Below are 6,371 nucleotides of genomic sequence, written 5' to 3'. Positions count from 1 at the left end.
AAAAACAGAAGTACTATTCTTCCTGGAGTTATTCATGGGAAACAGAAACAAAAGGAGCAAGCAGGCAGCAGCCACGCAGAGTGGGAAGAAGGCAGCCAATGCTGGCAACCCAGGGCAAGCAGTCCTGCAGGGCTCAGGGAAGTGGTGAGCTGGATGCCACAATCACAGGTGCTCAAGACTGATCTGTCTCCAGAACAAGAGGGAAACAAGTTGCTTCAAAGATTACACCAGCTCCCCCAAAAAGAAAGATGTATGGCATGTACTAGTTCTGAAGAAGGAAATTGCTCATCAGTAACAATTTATCTGCAGGAGCAGAGCCAGAAGACAACTTTGGCTACAGAACACCACAGGAAATTCAAGTTTGAATTTCCCACACAACTGAGATTTCAGCCTCAATAATTTGTTGCATATTTCAGATGCAATAATAAATGTCTACTTACAGAACAACTTTTGTCAGAATTCCTTTTCCAATGCTTCTTGACTAGTTTCTTTGTTACAGTTGAATGAAGAGTCGCATGAGTCTGCGTTCGGGGGTTTAAAGCCAACAGGTTCTGCAGAAAGAAAAGAGAAAATACAAAAAAAAAACAGATTTGAATTTCTAAAAATGAAGCTTCTTAAATCACACCAAATACTCATTTACACTGCTATGTAAAACCAGAACAACAGTATTTTAGCATAACATCACAGGAATCTGTTTAGATTTTCATTTTCCACAAAGCTTAGTTTCCGAATGTTTAAAAGGTATTCCTGGGATATCTATAAAGCAGCATTACACCCAGCAGCCAGCCATCCCTATGATAACAATTTCCACCTCCCAATGTTTCTAACCTAGGCCAAATGGAAACGTGATCCTGCTTCATTATAATGCTCCAAAATAAATTGTTCAGCAAAGCGAAACATGTAAAAAGATTTTAAAGCACTCATGCTGTTTTTACACATTTTATCATGTCAGTATGACCTCCAGTTTTTCCTTCACAAGAACTTGCTTTTGCACATGGTGACCTGATAAGTTACCCTCATTACAACTCTTCCTTTCTTCAGTGTTTTCACTTGCAAGGACACAAATGCTGGAATACAGCAGTACTTTTAAGTGACAGTTGTAGTCAGAAAACATGGGCAAACTGAACTTTGTAAAGTCTTTCATTAGAGACTAACTCAAAAAATTAAGTCAGCCTTTTGGAACTCAAGCTTTTCTTCAGCTTAGGCAAATGACAGGTTTCTGTAGCAAAACTGACCTCGTACAATTCAAAGGGCAAGTGTGAACAGTATGCAAGTGACAGATCAAGAATCAGATCTGAGATAGAGAACCAAAACAGGCATATTCTTTGTGGTAGCTTTTGAAATTGTTTTTTCTAAGATTTCCTTTAAAAAAATTCCACATTAGCACCATACAGCTACGCGGCAGTGAATAGGGTGTACTCACAGTTGCTACGCATCAGAGACATGCAAGACTGACTTATAGAGCTAGAGACAGAAACTGACAAATATGATAGGTTACGTATATCAGAATGCTTCCTGATTTTCAAAGTTCACTTGAGTACATCTGCTTGTGTGGGTGATAAAGATGAAAAAGCAACCCGCATTGCATTTAGCATTGATGTTTATGTGGTTTGGGTTTTTAGGAGTTTGGGGTGTGTATTTTTCCTCCCTGTGTTTGGGTTGTTTTGTTGTTGTTGCTTTTTAAGGCAAAGAGGTAGCATTCTAAAAAGGTGCTTACAGGGTGTAAACAGATGCAGCTCCACAATCCCAGCAGGATAGGTTCTGCACCATCTCAGTGTTCCCCAGCTGAATATCTCAGACAAGATGTGGCAACCAACTGCATTCAGTGGTGGTTTATGCTAATTTCTTTCATTCTTAATTAAAACAGAGCAGGGACATTCACATAAGGGATGTCACTTACAGCATCTCTGCTGCTACATTAATTTCTCAAGCTGATCAAACTCAGTTGTCAGAGCACATCTGACTCACTGCTGATAGGCCAGTGAGTGCCCAAATTACCCAAACCGGACAGTAGGTCTTGAATCACGCATGCACTTGAGCAAAATCTTGCCTACTATCTTTTGTAATTGCTTAATGCCGTACTCTTGGCCATGAATATTATAATTATTTTAGCAAGCTCTGAAATGAATTGCAAATTTCTAGTAATAAACCGTAACAGATGTACTCCACTGGGTACAGCACCAGTTGGTTTAAAATGTGGAACAAATGGTGGGGCAAGCCAAGGACGGAAGAATCCCCATATGTTTGCTCCTGTTGGAATTCTGCAACAGGAGTATGGCTCCAAGAGCAACAGTTGCAGAAATCCAAAAGGACTGCATAGTCCAGTATGTTCCAGAATTAAATCTGAAATAAATTTGGCACACTATTAAGAACATACTAAATCACATATACAACATAAAAATTGCTTATATTCCCGCTACTTAAATAATATTCTGCCTAGATCTGGGATTGCTGACCTAGGTAACTATTTCAGCTAGAAGTCCCTGATGTTTAAAAATAACTCAGAAGTTAACTGCTTGAATGGAAAAGTAATGCAAATGCTTTTGAGTCTTTTTAACTGTCAGAAAGGAAAATTAGTGAGGGTATTTTCTTCCTATTCATTTCAGTTCCCTGGTTGGCTTTCAGCAGCTTATGGCTAGTCAGACATTTAGTAAATTTAACAAATACATTCAGGTAAGTCAGCCAATAAGTGGAAAATTACTGAGAAGAAAGTCCTGGAGGGACTGTTGCAACTAACACTTAATATATGCACCTAGCTAAACAAAAATTGCATATGCAAGAAAAGAAACCCGAGGCCCTGATCTTTCAGATACACTGGCCATCAAAACAGGGGAGAACTCATTGGTAAGAATAATTATCTGGGCATCTCTGATCTTGCTTGTCCCAATCCCACAACTTATTCTGCTACATAAATTCTCTCTCTTGCCAGACGAGCTGTCATTTGATCTTTCTGGATGTTGAAAAGGCAATATTCAAACTCCCAAATGGAGCTGGTAGGTAAATACTACATCCCTTTTCAGAGTACTGTGAAGTCTGGACCTCACCTTAAGATGCTATTTGAATAGTCATTGAGTACCAATAAATTATATATTTATTGTTAGTGTAGGTGATCATATTGATTAAAATAAAAACAAAGTAGGTATAAATCCATTTTCATTAATGACTGCTAATCTGAACATAATGCTGCTGCATTTTTGCACAAATCTTTTTAGGTACTGTGTTGATGAAGAAGAAACAGGGTTGTAAATACACAGAAATAAATTTGGCTCACGTTGCGTACATCCTCTTGGCACAGCTGAACACTATGCATACTAGAGTTAAACTAGCAGCCTTGTACCACAGTGATAGTCACTGGCACCACCACAGTATTCTTCTATTGTTTACACAGAAGAGTTAGAATACTGCCTCTACAGATTCGCCCAGTACAGTAAGGAATTTAATAATCATCCATGACAGTTTGTTCTTTCATGCCTTTTACAATACTAAAATAACCTAAAAAATACTAAAGAATAGTTTCTTTCTCTAATATATTCTAATATTTTTTAATATATTCATTTCTAGAATGGAAGGTATTTGTGAATAATATAAACTAACTTAAGTTGCAAGTACCCTAAAGTGCTATAAACTACTCATATCTAATGTAGATGTGGTATGTTTAAGTCATAGCTACAGTTTTTAAATTTTGAGAAATTAACAATAAATGGTTTATGTTGATCTGTGCCAACACTGCTTCAGAGAGAGAATAAACTTGCCATAAGCTATTCGTTAGATGTTTATTGCTCAGTTTCTACTTTAAAGGCTATGATTAACAAGTTAACGCAAAAAAAAAAAACTTATCTTCACTATCATCTATTAATGAAAAGGCTGTAGAAGATTTTAAAACAGCACGTTATATTACAGTGAGTAATTTTTCAAGTCTCTGATTTAGTATTACTCCAAAATAAGTGATTTCAAGGCAGTCACTTGGAATAGAAACATTCTGTTGTTGGGAGTCTTATTTCCGGTGCAGCATTTCCAGATAATTCAAGACAGATCTCACATTGTCCTGCAGTAATCCAGCGTTAATATAATTCTCTATACCAGATATTTATTTCATTAAAAAGCATCATAGCCATTTTATTTCCATTTTATAAAGTCATCCTTTTAGTTGAAAATCTTAAGAAGCTATTGCAATTAAATTTGATCTTTAATTAAAAGCACATTCAGAAAAATAAAATAGAAAGTTTTGGAAGCATTATGCTTATTAGCAATGTTTCAATGCCAACTAGGGAAAGGTAGAAAGGGATTTGACTTCCAAGGATGATGTACTAGCATGGCATTAGGAGAAAAAAAAAAAAAAAAGATTTGAGCAATATTTTCCTGCTTTCTTACTGAACTTCCTAACTGAAGGATGGGAAAAACAGTAAAAAGTAGAAAATGGTGAGTGAGAGAACAGAGAGGCCCAGTTGTGTAGACATTCATAAGTAATAGGAAATGCTCTCCTTAGCTTGAACTCCTGTGCTACACAGAACACATTGAGTTCTGCCATGAACAAACACAGTGCACACACAAAGGCAGACTTTCTTCCATATTATCTTAAGATAAATTCCTGGAAACTTTTTTTCTTCTTGCTTCTGCTTTCAAACTGGATTGCGGTCTTTTGTAGAATGACACCACTTCCACTTCTAAGGCATACATTTTCTTATAGCATTATATTGCACTTAGGCTAAATAGCCTTAGTTCCTAACAAGTTAACACACCAATGATAAGCATGAAACACACAAGGTTCTTCCATCTTCCAATACCCACATCCTAAGATTGAAGTCTGTTTAATGGGCCAAATTCAGACAACGATGTTAAGAAAGTACAGTTTACATCATCAATGGGACTGCAGTACCTTCAAGGCAGTCTTAGAGAAGTCCTACTCATTTAGTGCAGTCCTTAAGATATATGGGGTTTTTAAAGCTTTTCTTTACAAATTCAGCTTTGAAGTATTCCACATTTTTTTCAAATTAACAACCCTAGCAAGACGTCCCAGGCATCTGGATCTTAGCTTTCACTAAAAACAGAAAGCCTGGTTAAAAATTGAACACTGAAGGTTACTCTCCATCTCTGGAAGAACTACAGCTGACACCAGTGAGTTACATCAGGAGTATTTATTCCTAAGTAATCCTCATTTTTGCAACTGGTAAATCAAAGGTAGAATAGGGATCAGAATTCAGGCTCTGGCACAGGTCACAGTATTAAAACTGTATAGGCTTATTGATAAGACAGAATTATTTTCATGGCTTCTGTCCACTTCCCCCAGCACGCAGGGAAGTTTCTTATTAACAGCCCCAGAGCACCTGCTGAGGTTCACCATAGATCAGTGAGCATACAGCCATAACAAAGTCACTGAAAAATGCAACTGTTCATATACAAACCATGAATATAAATGCAATCTCAAGCATTATTTGGATCATTTTACCATAAAGTAAAGTTCAGTTCAGACCCTGCAATACATAGGTTGTATCCTATTTTACTCCAGTTGCTTTACTGAGCATCCTTAGCTAAACTGTTTTATATGAGGGATGCTCTGAAAGTAATACCTCCTATTATGTTGGCCCACAATGGCAGAGGTGGATATTAGTGATATGGCAATAGAGGTTGAAGCTTCTCACCAGTATTCCATTACATTCTGTTGCTATATGACAGATGGCAGCAGAGGGGCATTCTGATGAATTGCAAGATAAGGCCCACAATGCATGAAATGCTGTGCACTGTCTTTTGGGGCAGAAATGGGGCAGATTCTTCTGGATTTCCTGGACAAGCCATCAACTCTGACCACTATACTGTGACACTGACAAAGGTGAAAGCTCAAACTCCAGAGTCAGATGAGGGAAGACAACCTTTCTCTTGCAACATGATAACGCTAGGTCCCATACCGGTTTGAAGACTGTGGAACACATTGCTAATCTTGGCTAGACTGTCTTACTGCACCCATGATACAGTCCAGACTTGACACCTTTTGTCTTCCATGTGTTAGGGCCACTGAAAGATGGACTGTATGGGCAACATCTTCCTAGATACAACATCCTCATAACAGCTGTGAAACAGTGGGCCACGTCTGTGCTAGTGCAGATTTTTATGACCACAGCTTGCAGGCTCTTGTTTATCACTGGTGAAAGCGCATAGCTAATGGTAGCGACTGTCTTGAAAAATAGTGTTTTATCACTGAGAATTTGCTCTATCAAATAACTATATGTATCTGTTGCAGTTTTCATTAAAATAAATAGGAGGCATTACATTCAGAGCAGCCTATATGTATATATATCAATTAAAATTCAGCAATGGGCTAGGCATGCTAGGGAATGCATGTGGAGAGCAATTTAACCCACCCCATTCCATTAATC

Source organism: Meleagris gallopavo, chromosome 10, assembly GCF_000146605.3.
Source record: "Meleagris gallopavo isolate NT-WF06-2002-E0010 breed Aviagen turkey brand Nicholas breeding stock chromosome 10, Turkey_5.1, whole genome shotgun sequence".
Lineage (NCBI taxonomy): Eukaryota > Metazoa > Chordata > Aves > Galliformes > Phasianidae > Meleagris > Meleagris gallopavo.
This window is presented reverse-complemented; position numbering follows the sequence as displayed.